Source organism: Poromitra crassiceps (genome assembly GCF_964638095.1).
Source record: "Poromitra crassiceps genome assembly, chromosome: 14".
NCBI classification, from domain to species: Eukaryota; Metazoa; Chordata; class Actinopteri; order Beryciformes; family Melamphaidae; genus Poromitra; species Poromitra crassiceps.
The window spans coordinates 19,625,259-19,646,783 of NC_139633.1; positions in this window are offsets into that span (position 1 = coordinate 19,625,259).

Consider the following 21,525-nt stretch of genomic DNA (forward strand, 5'->3'; position numbering starts at 1 on the left):
AATAAGTTACTGGGTTACTGCTAAAAGTAATATATTACAATGTAATAGTTACTTTTGTAATGAGTTACCCCCAACACTGTACATTTGTGAGCAGTCTACAAAGATGTGTGAATTGGGCGATCACACATTGTCAAAACCAGTGGAAAAATGGGGCGTAGTTGAGGAATAGAAACGACGCTTCCTCCACAACAGCTGAATGAACATGCTCAAATAGATGTGAATGGTGGGTGTGAACATGTCAGTCACTGAGAACAATTCAGATTGTATTCATTGGACAAAGTCAAAATAACCCACAAAAAGTGGCTTATTTTGCCTCAGAGGAACCATTTCTCTTTGAAGTGAAGAGTATGAAACTCCCTTCAATGTTCCCGGGAGCAGAGTGGAGACTGGGAAGAGGGGGAAGTCCAACTGGACCGGACCTGGACGCTTGCCTCAGACCCTTTTGCGTGACCCCGCGTCCTCACCGCCTCTCACTTCCAGGCCACAGGGGGCAGTGCCTGTTCACCTCACTGGCCTCATTAACACAGAGCCCTCTGCCGTCATTAAGACGTTTGCAGTGGAATTAATTGAAAGACAGATTAAAAATAAATTAAGAAAAATGCGTTGCAGAATGCCTACGTGCACTTCATAAATCACCGGGGCAAAGCCAGGAGCCGGCTCCCCATAATTAACTGCAGACTATTTATTTGATCCTGACGGTATAAATTAGAATTCAGACGCACAGATTATATTAGGGCTGTCTGCCATGCGGAACTGCTGAGGGCTGCGCGGAATATTTTAAGGATACAAAGAGAGAACAGAAGCAGGGAGAGAGAGGGAGAGAGAGAGAGGGAGAGAGACACAGAGAGAGAGAGAGAGAGAGAGAGAGACAGAGAGAGAGAGAGAGAGAGAGAGAGGGAGAGAGACAGAGAGAGAGAATGGGGAATGGTGGATAAAATGTAAGAAAGGCAAACAATATGTAAATGCATAGAAAGCAGAAAGATAACATTTTGCATCCCGTGAAGAAAGTATTCAGTCAGGCAATGATAAAAGGAAACAAACAGACAATGAAATTAACAGCAGAAGTCAGGCTGCACGATGACTTGAAACTGCAAACGCCTGAGTAAATGAACTGTGCTAACCGCGCTGCTGCCCTCTCTTCCGTGAGAATGCGACGCAAAAAGTTTGACTAGCATCTAGGGCTGTCAAATGTATCGATACTCGATAGTATCGAGAAGTATCAATACTGGCGATTTGACATGGATACAATACTCATTTGCAACAGTATCGATACCACCAGTGCTTTGTCTTAACGAAAAAATCAAAAATATGACAGATCTTTCCCTTGATTGGTGGGTATCTGTTGCTTCAACAAGCTCAGAGTGTTCTGATGACTAGAGCAGGGCTCATCTGCTGTGTAAGTGCTCTTGATGACCCCCCCCCCCCGTGGTCTTGCAAATGGCATTAAGTATCGATATTTTTCCTGGGTATCGCTATCGAAGAAGAAACTCTAGTATCGTGACACCCCTACTAGCATCGCTCTCATGTACTGTAGTAGGCCGTACTGTAGGATCAGTAATAGAGCTGAATGACATACTGTAATGTAGCGCCGGCCAACTGAATTTCCCCCATTCTGTCCTCTCTGCTGTATCACAACCTGGCCTGTTCACGTGCAGGCATCCAGCTCCTCTGCCAGTCAGCACATCTACTCTGTCTGTCTGTCTGTGTCTGCCTGTGTCTGCCTGTCTGTCTCTGTCTGTCTGCCTGTCTGTCTGTGTCTGCCTGTCTGTCTCTGTCTGTCTGTCTCTCTCTCTCTGTCTGTCTGTCTGTCTCTCTCTCTCTGCCTGTCTGTCTCTCTGTCGGTCTGTCGGTCTGTCTGTCTGTCTGTGTCTGCCTGCCTGTCTGTCTGTCTGTCTGTCTGTCTCTGTCTGCCTGTCTCTGTTTGTCTGTCTGTCTCTCTCTGTCTGTCTGTCTGTCTCTCTCTCTCTGCCTGTCTGTCTGTCTGTCTGTCTGTCTGTCTGTAGTTTTGTCTGTCACTCTCTCTCCACTATTTATCCCCCCCCACTCTTGTGTCTCCCTCTGTGTGTGTGTGTGTGTGTGTGTGTGTGTGTGTGTGTGTGTGTGTGTGTGTGTGTGTGTGCCACAGCTAGTGCTAGCCACACACTGCCTCCTCGTGGGCACAGTGCCCAGGCTGGCACCGAGCCAGACCTGCTCTGCCGCACCGGACTGGCAAAACACGCTCTCTCTCTCTCTCTCTCTCCCCCTTTCCCTCCCTCTCTCTCTCTCTCTCTCTCCCCCTTTCCCTCCCTCCCTCTCTCTCCCTCTCTCTCATTCCGTGCACATCCCTTTATCAGGACGCCTGCGGGCCTCTCCTCCTCCTTCCTCCCTCTTTCTTCTGCAGCACAGCTGAGATCAACACTTTGAAAGTAGCGTGTGCCCCCCAAGCAGCCACTGGAATACAACACTACCACCACTACTACTACTGCTGCTGCTGCTGCTGCTGCTGCTGCTGCTGCTGCTGCTGCTGCTGCTGCTGCTGCTGCTGCTGCCAAACAAATACAGCACTCATGCATGTGAACACTGGGCTATTATGCAATCAGACTGAAGGCAACACCAAGTTACCTGCTGACAGAAATGCAGCATCAAGGAACTCTATCAGGCAGGTGAGAATTCAAATCACAGATCATATCAGGTGCAGAGTAGTGAATTAGAAATAGATGCATTCTATTCTGTGCATATTTAAGAAGCAGAAGAAGAAAAGCAGACAGGTGAGCGTCATGGTCTGGCAGTTGTCACGGTGACGGATAAGACAGCAGACTGCTGTGATGTCGGTTGCCTACAGTGTGGGTTAGGGGACTGTCTGTCTCCTAGCAACTCAAAAAGTTGTTCTCGGTGATGATGTGCATCACAACCCACAGCCAGGGGATAGACAGTCTTCACCTACACACAAATACTGCACACACACAATTACAGTGTATGGACTAAGAAAAGCACAACGGTAACTACTTCATACGTCAAAATTATTGCAAAAGAAATATGATGTTCATATGCGATTTTGACACGCAAAGGGTGTTTTCTAACCTCGTTCTTTTGTGGTGGATTAAGTCATGCTATTATGGTAACCCAGGCAACCAATAACAAACTCAGACACAGTGGATCACCATTTAGTTCAGATGTTTTTGAAATGTTCTGTTGTGTAAGTCAGCTCTCTCTCTGTGACAGACTCACAGAGAGAGACTCATGCACTGAATCCATTTCAATCCTACTGTTTGATAGGCTTAAATCTACTTCCCCTCATGAGGATACAGTAATGTAGTATCTGCGTTGTTTTGTGTGTGTGTGTGTGTGTGTGTGTGTGTGTGTGTGTGTGTGTGTGCGTGTGTGTGTTTGGGTTTGTGTTTGGGTTCACCAGGAGGGGCAGCGTGGAGACAGAGGAGAGCCTGGTGGTGAACACGAACAACCTGTGGTGTTGTTGGCTTGGTGTTTAGTCATGTTAGGAGTATTTGAAGTAGACAACAGGAAGAGGGCGACACCACCACGTCGTCCGCTCACCTCGACTGCCAACGCTGCCATCACCACTGACATCAATAATCCAGATAAAATGACAGTTTGTAACATAGCAGATGCCAACAAACACACAGCCAAAAACCCTTATACCACCACTACTGTCTGTGGCGTTGGCGAGGCTACACCCGAAAATACCACAGCGTTTGTTTAACAGTCGGAGCAGGAAAAGCAGCCTGTCTCTCTCAGATGTATCATTTGGTTTCCCCCCGGTGAGTAGAAAACCCTGGAGGTGAGTGCACACGCAGCAGTCATGTTTGTGAAGATACATGGCTGCAGCCTGGCCCTTTTTTCTCAAGCACCCGGGAAACACCAGTAAATCACCAGCAAAGAAAATAAATATATACTTATTACATTCTGCACACCGCATACATATATATATATTCACCTGCTTAACATATTGCACAGGCACAGTGCAAATGTGCAGCGCTGCACACGGGCAAAAACATGCCATGAAAAATGACAGCGGGGAGGGGTAAAAGTGTGGACCTGGAATATACGGCGCGGCGGAGCGGGGGTAGAAATAATCATAGCTGGGAGCGGAGCGGAGCGGGGAGGAGAGGAGAGGGAGGTGGGAGGGAGGAGGAGGAGGAGGAGGAGCGAGCGGGAGATGAGTCTCTGCCCTGTAGCAGAGAAATGGAGCTGCCCTGCTCTCCGCTGCTGCTGGCTCCCCCGACAAACAACAACACAGGGTGCAGCAGTAGACAGGAGGAAACCAGTGTCTGTCTGTGCTCTCTGATTCTCCATACATACCCCATAGGAGACAGTCAGACACATGCTGTTCTTTTAGACGGTGTGCAGTACTGTATAGGGGACATAGGAGTCACTACAGTAGCTAAACGAATACATTAATAAGCATCAAAAACATGTTTACCGGACACGTTTCAGCAACAATGATATTGATAGACCGGCACCTTATCTGCTTCTTATTGGAGCGAAAACCCTGCCTGCAGTCCCGCCTGTAGCCGTTAGGGGTCTCTCTTTCACTGTGCATGGCTGACGCTCCCTCTCTCTCTCTCTCACACACACACACACACACACACACACACACACACACACACAACCGAACGAACGCCCCATCTACACATAATATATACAGCATCATTTTGAAAATGGCAGCTTTTTGAAAATTCACCTTGATTATCAGACATTAAAAGTGACTTGTGCAGAGCTGAGTGTCTGGCTAGCAGACAGCAGAACAATGCAGCAGGCCTGCTCTGAATGCAGCATGGCGGTGCTGTGGCGGTGCAGGCAGGAGAGTGGAGCCCAGCCCTTTGTTCTCGGCTACGGCCAATTATTTTTTACGTGTGCCTCTCCTCACAACAACAAGAGAGAATTTAATTTTAATGCACTCTCCGGGAGGAGGAGGAAGAAGAAGAAAAAAAACACACACACACATCGACGACAGTATACTTACACAGAGATGGGGGACTAGCAGTGACGGTTTTAAGAATTAAGTATATACACACACGTTCCCCTGTATGAGGCATAGACAAATGACAGGGAGGACAAGAATGACTTCAACCCAAACACACGCAGCAGCATGAAACCCCCTCATGCAAAAATATGAAAACACGTCCCCCCCCCCCAAACCCCAAACCTAGACCTAGACCAAAACACCGCCGAGCCCTACCCCGAGTGAGAGAGACGCCAAAATAAAACGAGCGATTTCATTAATACAGGGTTATGGCGCAGTGGTGGGGCGCGTCACAATAAAACGTGCACATACGCAGGACACACAATGATAAGAAAACACACTGTAAAAATAGCGAGGTTTCCTGATCAAATGGCATGAGGAATAGAAAAGGCGGGGCTCTGTGTTGGTAGGTATGTGGCCAAATATTTTTCTAATTGGACGAGCACTTTATCTTGCTGTCAGAGGAGCGGTAAAAAGCAGCGCCGTTCCCAGAAGGAGAGGAGCACCGCTTGCTGGCCTTTTATTAGTGCAGGAGGCTCTGATATATGCCTCTGCTCCAGGCTTTCATCACAAACCTGCACCATACACATACACACATACACACACGCATGCACGCGCACACACACACACACACACGCACACACACGCACACACACACACACACGCGCGCGCACACACATGCACGCACAATACTACAACCCCCCAAAAAAAGCAGACAAACTCTACAACAACTAACCAGAGCACAGCAAACTCACGATGGCAACAGTAGCTACTGTGAGGGCATGTATCAGGTAAGGAAAGTATACAAGCAGTGTTTCCCCTACCATTCTACAGGCCAGAAAAAAAATATATAATATATATATATATATATATATATATATATATATATATATATATATATATATATTTATTTATTTATTTTAAGATTTTTTTTCCTGCTCTACCCAAGATTTCAATAAACCTTTATGGCATGTTACAATACAACAATACTAGTGTTGACAGTAATAGAAGATGCCAGATCATTCAAAACAATAAGCATTTTGCTTTTAGGAGCATCGTGCCAGCGTGCAGCGCTGTTCCAAAACGTGTCAACGTGTGTCGTTGCCTGGGAAACGCAAATCCCATAATACAACTGTTCGCATCGCATCCCATAATAGTATGTTGATACTTGGGATGCCATTGCGAACATAGATGCGAACAGGTTAGCTAAAAGTTTAGCGTCGCCAGCGATGGCCCCCACTGTTGTGGTCGGGGGAACGTTTCGAAATCCCTCCAGGCCTGAACAATTTTCTAGGGGAAACACTGACAAGGATACATTCAAATCAAATTCAGAAACGATAGAGAAGTGTGTGAAGCATACACAAAAGCATCAGTACAACCAGGGTTCTGAATTAACACCAGCAATGGGCTGAATGCTGGTCAATTTAGGCTATGGCTGCCATGTTTGTCTACTCAGCCAGCCATATTGACCGGTGCTCGGTGTTCTTAACTACAGTAGCAACATATTCAGCAGATAAACGTTGGAAAGTGGGCGGGAGATTGTGACATCCATCGGTCACTATGGCCAAGTGGTTTGTTGCTGGGGCGTACATCTCAGCATGACACCACACACTGACCTGCACCACTTGCAGCTCTGCATCGCACATCTTGGTGCTATTGTAACTTTACTGCCAGTGTCAAATTATTATCTCACTAGGGAATAAGAAAGTACAAAATACAACACGCACACACACACGCGCGCACGCACACGCGCACACACACACACACACACACACACACACACATGCACAGGAACACGCATGCATCCACACTGAACCCCCCCACCCCCCGTGTGTGTGTGTGTGTGTGTGTGTGTGTGTGTGTGTGTGTGTGTGTGTGTGTGTGTGTGTGTGTGTGTGTGTGTGTGTGTGTGTGTGTGTGTGTGTGTGTGTGTGTGTGTGTGTGTGTGTGTGTGTGGGACCTGCTCTGCAGCACAGCAAAACCAATTCTCCGGAGATGGTGAAATTAAAGGGCAGAATGCAGCCTGTTTATGGTCCTCACTCTCTTTTCCACTCAATCAAATGTTTTATTAGCAATCATTTGGTCCTAAAAGTCATGTTGTTAGGGGGACCGGTGTGATGACAGGACCGCTGGACCACCACTCCCAATTATTTACACGTGGAGCTGTGGCTCTGCAAAAAGCCTCTGATTAACCCCAACATAACCATGTTTGGAAGGGGGCATGCTTGCTCACACCTTATCCTGTGTGTGTGTGTGTGTGTGTGTGTGTGTGTGTGTGTGTGTGTGTGTGTGTGTGTGTGTGTGTGTGTGTGTGTGTGTGTGTGTGTGTGTGTGTGTGGATAGGAGAGTGCATGATTGACCAATCCTGAACATTCTCTTTTTCTTGGGGGCCAATTATACTTATCCCCATGCTGCCCTATTGGCTGCCCCGGTCGCTGCTCCACCCTCTGCCGATCTGGGGAGAGCCGAGACTAGCACCATGCTTCCTCCGACACATGCACAGTTGCCAGCCGCTTATTTTCACCTGACAGGGGGGGGAGCTTCACCGGTAGTACATACTGTAGCACGTGGGAGGATCACGCTATTCCCACCAGTTCCCTTCCACCCAAACCAGGTGCCCCGACCGACCAGAGGAGGCGCTAGTGCAGCGACCAGGACACATACCCCCAATCCGGCTTCCCACCCTCAGGCACAGCCAATCGTGCCTGCATGGACGCCCGACCAAGCTGGACGTAACACGTGGATGCAAACCTGCGACCCTCGTGTGGGTAGGCAGGGAATATACCGCTACACTACCCGTACCGTACGCCCAATCATGAACATTCTTAGCAGTCAGTGAAAAACCAAGCAGCCCAAAACGGCATGCAAATACATAAAAGAAAAACAATGGGAATTATAATGTGAATGTAATAGACATGATAACATGATATTCTATTGATTCCATCTTAACTTGCCCCGCCCGCTCATAGAGTTCAGAGTGCAGGGTCATCTACTCCACAGAGCATCACCTCATGGAGCTGTCAGCGATTGGTCAGTTCAGCAGGGCGGAGGCTTGAGCTGTCCCAAAATAAAGTAGTTCTATAGAATCACTATTGTGGGTGTGAGCAGCTAAGAGCACTGTACCTGCTGATTGAGGCAGCCATGTTGGACTCACTCTGCATGCAGCTGCAGGACCTGGAGAGAGAGGAGAGGGGCAGGAAGCAGAGTTTAGAGCATCTCGGCTGTGACAGAACAAGTCAGTGTGAAAGGGCTTCAGTGGGAATTAACACGTGACATAAAGCAAAGTAAAGCAGACATTTTGTAGGGATTGTATTCAGCAAGGACAATTATCTCAGAGAACATTCATGTCACATGAATGTTGATGTGAATGCCTATGTGTGCATGTGTACACACATGTGCTGCTCTCTCCCCCCTTTATATTGTCTCATTGAGGTATCATCCCATCCACCACCCCTCTCTCCTCTCCTCCGCCCTCGCCTCTCCTCTGTTCTCCTCTCCCCTCTCCTCCTCTCCTCTCCTCTCCTCCCCTCTGCCCTCGCCTCCCCTCTCCTCTGTTCTCCTCTCCCCTCCCCTCTCGTCCTCTCCTCTCCCCTCCCCTCCCCTCCCCTCCCCTCCCCTCTCCTCTCCTCCCCACTCCTCTCCCCCCCTCTTCTCCTCTCCTCTGTTCTCCTCTCCCCTCCCTTCTGCTCTCCTCTCTCCTCTCCTCTCCTCCTCTCCCCTCCTCTCCTCTCCTCTCCCCTCTCCTCCCCACTCCCCTCCCCTCTCCTCTCCTCTCCCCCTCTGGTGTCTGGAAGCAGTAATCTGTCCCTGAGCCAGCGCTGCTGGGATTAGACAGGGGCTGGAGATGGGATGTATGCGTCATTAAAGCAGAGAACACAGCGTTGCAGGAGAGAGACAAAGTCAACAAAGGTGACATGGAGAGAGAGAGAGGAGACGAGTAACACATACACACACGTGCATGTATCAAATGAAAAAAAAAAATGCCTGCAAGCCTATGCACATGGCTACACACACACACACACACACACACACACACACACACACACACACCTCTCACATACAATTTCCTAAACCTCCAGTGAATAAGAATAATGTAGTGCTTGCTGTAATGGCTGTCTGAAGAGAGGGAGGCTGAGCGGAGGCCATTTTCAAACCTACGCCACTAAGGGATGCAAGACAAATGTATAGTCATTTTCTGGTGTGCGAGTGTGTTGGGTGTGCGGGGAACAATAATTTTGAATAATTACTCTGAAATGAAAGTGCTGCTTGTTTACTGAGCAATGCAGGAAATGTGACATTCTTTCCCCCATTGAATGTGCAGTGAGTGGATCAGTGGGAGTTTGGGATCCTGAACCACAACAACTATAACACCAGCTTTATCATAGCCAATGGAATTGTATGCTACCAAGAGTAGCTATCTGTAAATCTGTAAATATCTAGCTATGTGTAAATATATAGCTATTATTACCCAAACATTGCATTCTGTAGTAAATAAGTCATGTCTGGATATGCAGTATCCGGTAGAATAAATATTAAACCCACTGATTCCGTAAACGTAAAAAAAAAAATGCGGGTTTAAAGACAATATTTTTTCGATTATGTTTTTTAAAGTTTTGGTCCGAGTGAAATGTTCTATGGTCTCTCCCGATTCTAAATATAGCTGGTTTGGTTTGACCAAGTAAAACTATTTTTATAAGCATTTTACGAAATGTCTATGGGAAAATAAATTGCGGAAGAAAATCTCTGGTACAGTGCTGAAGCAGGAAGTGATGTTCACTTTGCCTCTCTATGCAATTACAATTTTTAAACAGTGATGGTGATCAGAGAAAAATAACAAGTCAATGACCATAACATGATGCTATTCGGATTTTGCGACAATTGACAATATCAATCAACGCACCGCAAAATAACGTGGCGGCTAGTTTGACCGCAATCAGATTGCAGGCAGTCTACAGTAAAAGGGCGTAGAAAACAGTGTAAATGGATGATCAGAAAAAGGCAAACAAATCATCTCTGTTTGAAGGTACAATTGGCATGGAGTTTTCTGAAGGTTTAATCTTGCGGTTAGGGCAAAGATTCGGTTAATAAATCACTTTTTAGGTGAGCGTTCTGCTAGCTTGCTAAGGTAGCAGAGCGGCGTGGGGCTTCTTCCGGCCGCGTCTCGCAGAGGTGGGAGTGGTTTCACCTAAACTGGGTTGCGAAAAGTATACACACACACATCCTGGCCCTGTGTGGCCTAGCTGGGCAAGGCCACAAAGCAGTTTATGTTCCAGACAGTTCTTCACATCTGCGCTCCAAGCGGCTGCTCTCTGCGGCCGTTCTGCAGTCAGCCGGCCCAACTGAAGGGTACAGTAGACACAGACACACATACATGACATACTGTACCCACAAACTGAAGGGTACAGTAGACACAGACACACATACATGACATACTGTACCCACAAACTGAAGGGTACAGTAGACACAGACACACATACATGACATACTGTACCCACAAACTGAAGGGTACAGTAGACACAGACACACATACATGACATACTGTACCCACAAACTGAAGGGTACAGTAGACACAGACACACATACATGACATACTGTACCCACAAACTGAAGGGTACAGTAGACACAGACACACATACATGACATACTGTACCCACAAACTGAAGGGTACAGTAGACACAGACACACATACATGACATACTGTACCCACAAACTGAAGGCTACAGTAGACACAGACACACATACATGACATACTGTACCCACAAACGCGCACACACAGACATGTGGACACATCGAGACAGAACTGGAGATGTTTGGGATATTGGAGTCTATCTCCCTCTGATCCTCCTGAGACTGTGAACATAGGGTCCATCCCATGACTCACTACTAATACTGCAGAGGAATCCATGGAAATAAGGTCAGTGTGGCTCCCATTATCCATCCTCATTCCTACCACCAAAGAATCCCATATTCAGCCCTCAGCCATATCTGTTTAACTCCTCTGCAGGCCCTTATCCTCCTGACACATATCTCTGTTTAACTCCTCTACAGGCCCTTATCCTCCTGATACATATCTCTGTTTAACTCCTCTGCAGGCCCTTATCCTCCTGATACATATCTCTGTTTAACTCCTCTGCAGACCCTTATCCTCCTGACACATATCTCTGTTTAACTCCTCTACAGGCCCTTATCCTCCTGATACATATCTCTGTTTAACTCCTCTGCAGGCCCTTATCCTCCTGATACATATCTCTGTTTAACTCCTCTGCAGACCCTTATCCTCCTGAGACATATATCTGTTTAACTCCTCTGCAGGTCCTTATCCTCCTGAGACATATATCTGTTTAACTCCTCTGCAGGCCCTTATCCTCCTGACACATATCTCTGTTTAACTCCTCTACAGGCCCTTATCCTCCTGATACATATCTCTGTTTAACTCCTCTGCAGGCCCTTATCCTCCTGATACATATCTCTGTTTAACTCCTCTGCAGACCCTTATCCTCCTGACACATATCTCTGTTTAACTCCTCTACAGGCCCTTATCCTCCTGATACATATCTCTGTTTAACTCCTCTGCAGGCCCTTATCCTCCTGATACATATCTCTGTTTAACTCCTCTGCAGACCCTTATCCTCCTGACACATATCTCTGTTTAACTCCTCTACAGGCCCTTATCCTCCTGATACATATCTCTGTTTAACTCCTCTGCAGGCCCTTATCCTCCTGATACATATCTCTGTTTAACTCCTCTGCAGGCCCTTATCCTCCTGATACATATCTCTGTTTAACTCCTCTGCAGGCCCTTATCCTCCTGATACATATATCTGTTTAACTCCTCTGCAGGCCCTTATCCTCCTGAGACATATCTCTGTTTAACTCCTCTGCAGGCCCTTATCCTCCTGAGACATATCTCTGTTTAACTCCTCTGCAGGCCCTTATCCTCCTGAGACATATCTCTGTTTAACTCCTCTGCAGGCCCTTATCCTCCTGAGACATATCTCTGTTTAACTCCTCTGCAGACCCTTATCCTCCTGAGACATATATCTGTTTAACTCCTCTGCAGACCCTTATCCTCCTGAGACATATCTCTGTTTAACTCCTCTGCAGACCCTTATCCTCCTGAGACATATATCTGTTTAACTCCTCTGCAGACCCTTATCCTCCTGAGACATATCTCTGTTTAACTCCTCTGCAGACCCTTATCCTCCTGATACATATCTCTGTTTAACTCCTCTGCAGGCCCTTATCCTCCTGAGACATATCTCTGTTTAACTCCTCTGCAGGCCCTTATCCTCCTGAGACATATCTCTGTTTAACTCCTCTGCAGACCCTTATCCTCCTGAGACATATATCTGTTTAACTCCTCTGCAGACCCTTATCCTCCTGAGACATATCTCTGTTTAACTCCTCTGCAGGCCCTTATCCTCCTGAGACATATCTCTGTTTAACTCCTCTGCAGACCCTTATCCTCCTGATACATATCTCTGTTTAACTCCTCTGCAGGCCCTTATCCTCCTGAGACATATCTCTGTTTAACTCCTCTGCAGGCCCTTATCCTCCTGAGACATATCTCTGTTTAACTCCTCTGCAGGCCCTTATCCTCCTGAGACATATCTCTGTTTAACTCCTCTGCAGGCCCTTATCCTCCTGATACATATCTCTGTTTAACTCCTCTGCAGGCCCTTATCCTCCTGATACATATCTCTGTTTAACTCCTCTGCAGGCCCTTATCCTCCTGAGACATATCTCTGTTTAACTCCTCTGCAGACCCTTATCCTCCTGAGACATATCTCTGTTTAACTCCTCTGCAGGCCCTTATCCTCCTGAGACATATCTCTGTTTAACTCCTCTGCAGGCCCTTATCCTCCTGAGACATATCTCTGTTTAACTCCTCTGCAGACCCTTATCCTCCTGATACATATCTCTGTTTAACTCCTCTGCAGGCCCTTATCCTCCTGAGACATATCTCTGTTTAACTCCTCTGCAGGCCCTTATCCTCCTGAGACATATCTCTGTTTAACTCCTCTGCAGGCCCTTATCCTCCTGAGACATATCTCTGTTTAACTCCTCTGCAGGCCCTTATCCTCCTGATACATATCTCTGTTTAACTCCTCTGCAGACCCTTATCCTCCTGAGACATATCTCTGTTTAACTCCTCTGCAGACCTTTATCCTCCTGAGACATATCTCTGTTTAACTCCTCTGCAGACCCTTATCCTCCTGATACATATCTCTGTTTAACTCCTCTGCAGGCCCTTATCCTCCTGATACATATCTCTGTTTAACTCCTCTGCAGACCCTTATCCTCCTGATACATATCTCTGTTTAACTCCTCTGCAGGTCCTTATCCTCCTGATACATATCTCTGTTTAACTCCTCTGCAGACCTTTATCCTCCTGATACATATCTCTGTTTAACTCCTCTGCAGGTCCTTATCCTCCTGATACATATCTCTGTTTAACTCCTCTGCAGACCCTTATCCTCCTGAGACATATCTCTGTTTAACTCCTCTGCAGACCCTTATCCTCCTGAGACATATCTCTGTTTAACTCCTCTGCAGACCCTTATCCTCCTGAGACATATCTCTGTTTAACTCCTCTGCAGGTCCTTATCCTCCTGAGACATATATCTGTTTAACTCCTCTGCAGGTCCTTATCCTCCTGATACATATCTCTGTTTAACTCCTCTGCAGACCCTTATCCTCCTGATACATATCTCTGTTTAACTCCTCTGCAGGTCCTTATCCTCCTGATACATATCTCTGTTTAACTCCTCTGCAGACCCTTATCCTCCTGATACATATCTCTGTTTAACTCCTCTGCAGACCCTTATCCTCCTGAGACATATCTCTGTTTAACTCCTCTGCAGACCCTTATCCTCCTGAGACATATCTCTGTTTAACTCCTCTGCAGACCCTTATCCTCCTGAGACATATCTCTGTTTAACTCCTCTGCAGACCCTTATCCTCCTGATACATATCTCTGTTTAACTCCTCTGCAGGTCCTTATCCTCCTGAGACATATCTCTGTTTAACTCCTCTGCAGGTCCTTATCCTCCTGAGACATATCTCTGTTTAACTCCTCTGCAGGTCCTTATCCTCCTGAGACATATATCTGTTTAACTCCTCTGCAGGTCCTTATCCTCCTGATACATATCTCTGTTTAACTCCTCTGCAGACCCTTATCCTCCTGAGACATATCTCTGTTTAACTCCTCTGCAGACCCTTATCCTCCTGAGACATATCTCTGTTTAACTCCTCTGCAGACCCTTATCCTCCTGAGACATATCTCTGTTTAACTCCTCTGCAGACCCTTATCCTCCTGAGGCATATCTCTAGGGTCTTTCACACCGGCCGTGAAAGCCGAAAAATGCCCGGAAATTAGGGTTCGCGGCTCCGATGTGAAAGGCATGAACGCGCGTTGGTGGGTAATTCTTGTACGCCTTTTATCCCGGCACCAAAGGTTGTCACATCGCCGTATTGGCGGACAACCCGCCTCCACTTGAAAGGTCGTCGTAGCGAGCCGGAAAAGGTGCGAATGGTCAGCTCATTCATAAAAAAAATTACAGGGGAAATCACCTCATGTATCAAGAAAGTGATGTGAAAGTAAAAAAAGTAGACTGATAGACAGACCTATCTCCACACACCACACTTTGCACTGTGCGAGGCAGCGCTTCATACGAATCGCTCATAAGATCGTGGTGTTTTTGCAATGTCAGCGTAGGTAATTATTATGTATATTAACTTTATTACAACTTTGGCATGGCAGTATCTGCTGCTTTACCTTAACACAGTGTGACTGTTACAGTTACAACAGCCAACTAGTCCGCTGCTCTCGCTTCAGGCAGCCTCGCACTGTCCCCCTGTCTAGTGCAGGCTGCGCTGAACACAGAGCACTGAGGTGAGGTGTCAAGATTTCATCTCTGAGCCCTCTGATAGGCTGTTGCTTGATGTGTAACCAATCAGATAGCGCTGTGGGCGGGACATTGCTCCAGACACAGAACTACTGTAGGAGAGGATTCTTCCAGGTGCAGCAGCCGCAAATTAGCGCATTTTTTTATTAAGTTATGATATCGGCAAACAGCCAATGAAAATGCCGATACAGATCTCCTCAGCGGACTAGGAGAAGGAGGAAAGTCTGATGTTGAATTGAATTCGTTCATCATACAGTAGCCTAGGCTACACTAACCTATGAAAATATTAATTTGGGCTAGGAGGAGCTGGAAATCCCTCTGCTCGCCTTTCAATGCGGGAGCGGGGGATTTCACCTGAAAGTACAGAGCAGCACGGTAATGTGGCCGTGCTGCTTGGCTCGTGTGAAAGCAATTTCTGTTTAACTCCTCTGCAGGCCCTTATCCTCCTGAGACATATATCTGTTTAACTCCTCTGCAGGCCCTTATCCTCCTGAGACATATATCTGTTTAACTCCTCTGCAGACCCTTATCCTCCTGATACATATCTCTGTTTAACTCCTCTGCAGGCCCTTATCCTCCTGAGACATATCTCTGTTTAACTCCTCTACAGACCCTTATCCTCCTGAGACATATCTCTGTTTAACTCCTCTGCAGACCCTTATCCTCCTGAGACATATCTCTGTTTAACTCCTCTGCAGACCCTTATCCTCCTGAGACATATCTCTGTTTAACTCCTCTGCAGACCCTTATCCTCCTGAGACATATATCTGTTTAACTCCTCTGCAGACCCTTATCCTCCTGAGACATATCTCTGTTTAACTCCTCTGCAGGTCCTTATCCTCCTGAGACATATCTCTGTTTAACTCCTCTGCAGGCCCTTATCCTCCTGATACATATCTCTGTTTAACTCCTCTGCAGACCCTTATCCTCCTGAGACATATCTCTGTTTAACTCCTCTGCAGGCCCTTATCCTCCTGATACATATCTCTGTTTAACTCCTCTGCAGACCCTTATCCTCCTGATACATATCTCTGTTTAACTCCTCTGCAGGCCCTTATCCTCCTGAGACATATCTCTGTTTAACTCCTCTGCAGACCCTTATCCTCCTTAGACATATCTCTGTTTAACTCCTCTGCAGGCCCTTATCCTCCTGAGACATATCTCTGTTTAACTCCTCTGCAGGCCCTTATCCTCCTGATACATATATCTGTTTAACTCCTCTGCAGACCCTTATCCTCCTGATACATATATCTGTTTAACTCCTCTGCAGACCCTTATCCTCCTGAGACATATCTCTGTTTAACTCCTCTGCAGGTCCTTATCCTCCTGAGACATATCTCTGTTTAACTCCTCTGCAGGCCCTTATCCTCCTGATACATATCTCTGTTTAACTCCTCTGCAGACCCTTATCCTCCTGATACATATCTCTGTTTAACTCCTCTGCAGGCCCTTATCCTCCTGAGACATATCTCTGTTTAACTCCTCTGCAGACCCTTATCCTCCTGAGACATATCTCTGTTTAACTCCTCTGCAGGCCCTTATCCTCCTGAGACATATCTCTGTTTAACTCCTCTGCAGGCCCTTATCCTCCTGATACATATATCTGTTTAACTCCTCTGCAGACCCTTATCCTCCTGATACATATATCTGTTTAACTCCTCTGCAGACCCTTATCCTCCTGAGACATATCTCTGTTTAACTCCTCTGCAGGCCCTTATCCTCCTGATACATATCTCTGTTTAACTCCTCTGCAGACCCTTATCCTCCTGAGACATATCTCTGTTTAACTCCTCTGCAGGCCCTTATCCTCCTGATACATATCTCTGTTTAACTCCTCTGCAGGCCCTTATCCTCCTGATACATATCTCTGTTTAACTCCTCTGCAGGTCCTTATCCTCCTGAGACATATCTCTGTTTAACTCCTCTGCAGACCCTTATCCTCCTGAGACATATCTCTGTTTAACTCCTCTGCAGACCCTTATCCTCCTGAGACATATCTCTGTTTAACTCCTCTGCAGGTCCTTATCCTCCTGAGACATATCTCTGTTTAACTCCTCTGCAGACCCTTATCCTCCTGAGACATATCTCTGTTTAACTCCTCTGCAGACCCTTATCCTCCTGATACATATATCTGTTTAACTCCTCTGCAGACCCTTATCCTCCTGATACATATATCTGTTTAACTCCTCTGCAGACCCTTATCCTCCTGAGACATATCTCTGTTTAACTCCTCTGCAGACCCTTATCCTCCTGAGACATATCTCTGTTTAACTCCTCTGCAGACCCTTATCCTCCTGAGACATATCTCTGTTTAACTCCTCTGCAGACCCTTATCCTCATGAGACATATATCTGTTTAACTCCTCTGCAGACCCTTATCCTCCTGAGACATATCTCTGTTTAACTCCTCTGCAGGTCCTTATCCTCCTGAGACATATATCTGTTTAACTCCTCTGCAGACCCTTATCCTCCTGAGACATATCTCTGTTTAACTCCTCTGCAGGTCCTTATCCTCCTGAGACATATCTCTGTTTAACTCCTCTGCAGGCCCTTATCCTCCTGAGACATATCTCTGTTTAACTCCTCTGCAGACCCTTATCCTCCTGATACATATCTCTGTTTAACTCCTCTGCAGGTCCTTATCCTCCTGAGACATATATCTGTTTAACTCCTCTGCAGACCCTTATCCTCCTGAGACATATCTCTGTTTAACTCCTCTGCAGGTCCTTATCCTCCTGAGACATATCTCTGTTTAACTCCTCTGCAGACCTTTATCCTCCTGATACATATCTCTGTTTAACTCCTCTGCAGACCCTTATCCTCCTGAGACATATCTCTGTTTAACTCCTCTGCAGGCCCTTATCCTCCTGAGACATATCTCTGTTTAACTCCTCTGCAGACCTTTATCCTCCTGAGACATATATCTGTTTAACTCCTCTGCAGGCCCTTATCCTCCTGAGACATATCTCTGTTTAACTCCTCTACAGACCTTTATCCTCCTGATACATATCTCTGTTTAACTCCTCTGCAGGCCCTTATCCTCCTGATACATATCTCTGTTTAACTCCTCTGCAGGCCCTTATCCTCCTGAGACATATCTCTGTTTAACTCCTCTGCAGGCCCTTATCCTCCTGATACATATCTCTGTTTAACTCCTCTGCAGGCCCTTATCCTCCTGATACATATCTCTGTTTAACTCCTCTGCAGACCCTTATCCTCCTGAGACATATCTGTTTAACTCCTCTACAGGCCCTTATCCTCCTGAGACATATATCTGTTTAACTCCTCTACAGGCCCTTATCCTCCTGAGACATATCTCTGTTTAACTCCTCTACAGGCCCTTATCCTCCTGAGACATATCTCTGTTTAACTCCTCTACAGGCCCTTATCCTCCTGAGACATATCTCTGTTTAACTCCTCTGCAGGCCCTTATCCTCCTGAGACATATCTCTGTTTAACTCCTCTGCAGGCCCTTATCCTCCTGAGACACGGAGTGGAGATGGCTGTCCACCCAGGTTAATGAAGAAAGAGCACCGCTGGGAGGGACAACTGGAAAACTGATGAGTGCACAAATACATGTGAATATCATGTATATGCAAGCACAGATGTGACGACAGGCACATACACACACAAGCATACAAGCATGCATGTGCACACATACATCATAGACTAAGGCATTTGGCACAGATACAGTACTGCATGTCATGGGTCCCACCGTGGCCCTACAATAAAATTCCATGACTTCTGAGAATTCTGAGTTTAATTAATTGTGGGGAAAAAAGACAGAATTCTCAGATTAAAGTGAGAAATTTGAGGGGAACAGCCTACTGTTACATGTGACATCATTGATGATGTCACTGATGATCTCTCACTGATGATATTACCAATGTTGTACTGACATTTGAATGTCTGGGGGTCCCTAGATTTTTCTGACATCAAAGTGGGGTCACAAGCCAAAACAGGTTGGGAACCCCTGGTGCAGGTGAACATGGGATGGACTAGTAATGTATGGGGATATGTTGTCCAGAGAGTGTGTGCATTGTGATGGTAGCTGGGCTGACCTCAGCTCTCTGCTCTGCTTACATCCCAAGAGTGGCTCATTCTCTCATTCCACCTGCACAAGACGACCTTTGACCTGCAGCCAGCTGAGGAAGAGATGACAGAGAGAGAGAGAGAAGGAATCAAGAGATGACAGCCTGCCATGGCACAAAAACAAAGACAACTAACACCTCACACAGAACTCTACATACCTCTGACATTTGACACATGACATTTTTCACATTGTAAGCCTATTTCACAAGATGCAGCATTTCATTCATCACATACTGTAAGGTGCAATAACACGTTTATTGTCCTGCAAGACAATAGTGCACCTTCTCCAAGGTTGCTTCAAGGTTTGTACGAGTGACTGAAAACACCATGTGTGTCATATTTAGTGTTAACAATACATACATATCTGGTTGAAAAGGGGGGGAGGGGAAATGCTGACAATTGTTATTCACAATACATACAACAATACTCTCAATAAATAATATACTCAATAATACAATAATGCATAGTTTCAGTCAAGCTATTTGATTGGTTAAAGATGTGTTCCACCGTAGAGCTTCACTGGTTGCTGTTAACTCCTGTGGTAACCAGCTAGATTATGGTTTTTAATCATACCACTGTGGAGAAAACGTAATATCTAACTTTTTAACCATTATATAAAAGGCACAAAACGTTGAGGTACTTCGGTGCTGCTATTGCATCAGCATTGCAGTTACGGTAAAGAATGCCCTCGGTTTTTATTTCTATAATGGTGTCTGTATGACAATTGGTGAGAGTATCATAATAATGAATCATGCATGACAATAGTCGAGGGAGATGATGAGTTCATTTGTAATGGTCTCAAATTAAGTCCAGAAACAATTAGGCTCTTGGAACCTGCGAGTGAGTTAGTGAAAAGTGAGAGGAAATGATTGGGAGCGAGGAAAGAGAGATGGACGCTTAAGGCCAGTTTACACCAATGATTCGCAACGAGACAAAACCGTTTTAGAACGTTGCAGGGAAAAGTTGCAGTGGTGTAGACTGGCCCGTCTCATCTCGTCTCCAGCCAGCTGATGGCGCTGCCAGTGATTCAGCTCGTCAGGTCACAGGGGCTGGTTTCAACTCGTCTCGTCGTGAATCTTGGTCTAAATTGAGCTTTAAAGTAGAGCTGAACCCCAAAATGACTTAAATTTTAGTTCAAATACCTGGGTATTCAGTGCACCTATTTAATAACTATGCAAAAAAGTTCACAAAAATCTAATTTCTTTAGTTTTTCCAAAGTTTTTCACATCAAAAGCTCATTTTTCAAGATTTCATTCATAACAGTAATCTACAGTTTGCTGACGTCACATTGCACTATCAAATTTCTACCCCATTTCAACCAATCATATCACGACATGGCAGCTGTCAATCAATCTTCATTTCGAGGAGAAAATTCTGCAGGCAAAATGGCCGCCTAGTGCCTGTAATCTGGCAGAATTTCTAGCCCATAAACTAACTAATAACTTGGCCAATTGTATGTAACATACAAAATAAAGCAAACGGTAATGGCTACGAATGCAAAGACATGTAACTGGCTCGTTAAACTCGCATTCCAGGATAACGTTAACGTAAGGTAACCTTGCGTCACCAGGCCGCCCCTCGGAGATTCCAGGTGGGCGGGCAGCACTCAATGCATCGGATTGTCCTACCACCACAACACGCTAAATCCCACTCGATTTGGGGGTGGAACACACCAGGATTGGACAAAGCCAAATCCAGTCCCCGAAATTGTCAAATCAAATCATCAACATGCAACTATGGCCCGACTTTCAACCTGTCTGTCATCTCAGACAAGTTTTGTTTTTCAGTCTGAAACGTGACTCCGACCCACACGCCACTTGGGTTCATATCTCGTCTTTAAGGTCAGTGGGACCTGGCAGGGTGTTAGGGAGGGAGGTTGTGATAGAGAGGGGAAGGCAGCACTGTGATCAGTCCGCAATACTGAGAGAGTGCGACAGGGATGGCACCTCAGGTTCTGATGCAGCTCCACAGACTGAGTCTGCCCAGAGGCTTAGCGACAGGTGACAGACACAGACACTAACAATCAACACAGTCGCTGATTCCGATTGGTCAGTGTTTTTTCTCTAGAGGAGGGGGAAAGCAGCACTTTTACTCTGAATACATCTGGAAAAGCCCAGTCATCCATCATCAGAGGCCTGGGTTTGTCTTGCCTGTCAATCTGACTCAGCCGTTTGTCATACTCAACATGTGTGTCTGTCGACTCCACAGTCTGTGTAGGCTGTACACACACACACACACACACACACACACACACACACACACACACACACACACACACACACACACACACACACCTTCCCCTACCTGTTATGTGCGATGTAGATTTTCCTTGTGTGTGTAGCTGTCTTTTTAATTGCATAACAAATATGATCTCCCTTGCCTATTGTCATTGACATACAACAGTCAACATGTTCACAGTGGTTCGCAGCTGTAACTTGTTCCAATTTCCCCCCAGGGATCATTAAAGTCTTTCTGATTCTGATTCTGATTCTGATTCCCAAATATCACGTTGTGAGTGTTGCACTATAGCAAAGGTTAGATGGCGGCACATGAGTCAAGCAAATTC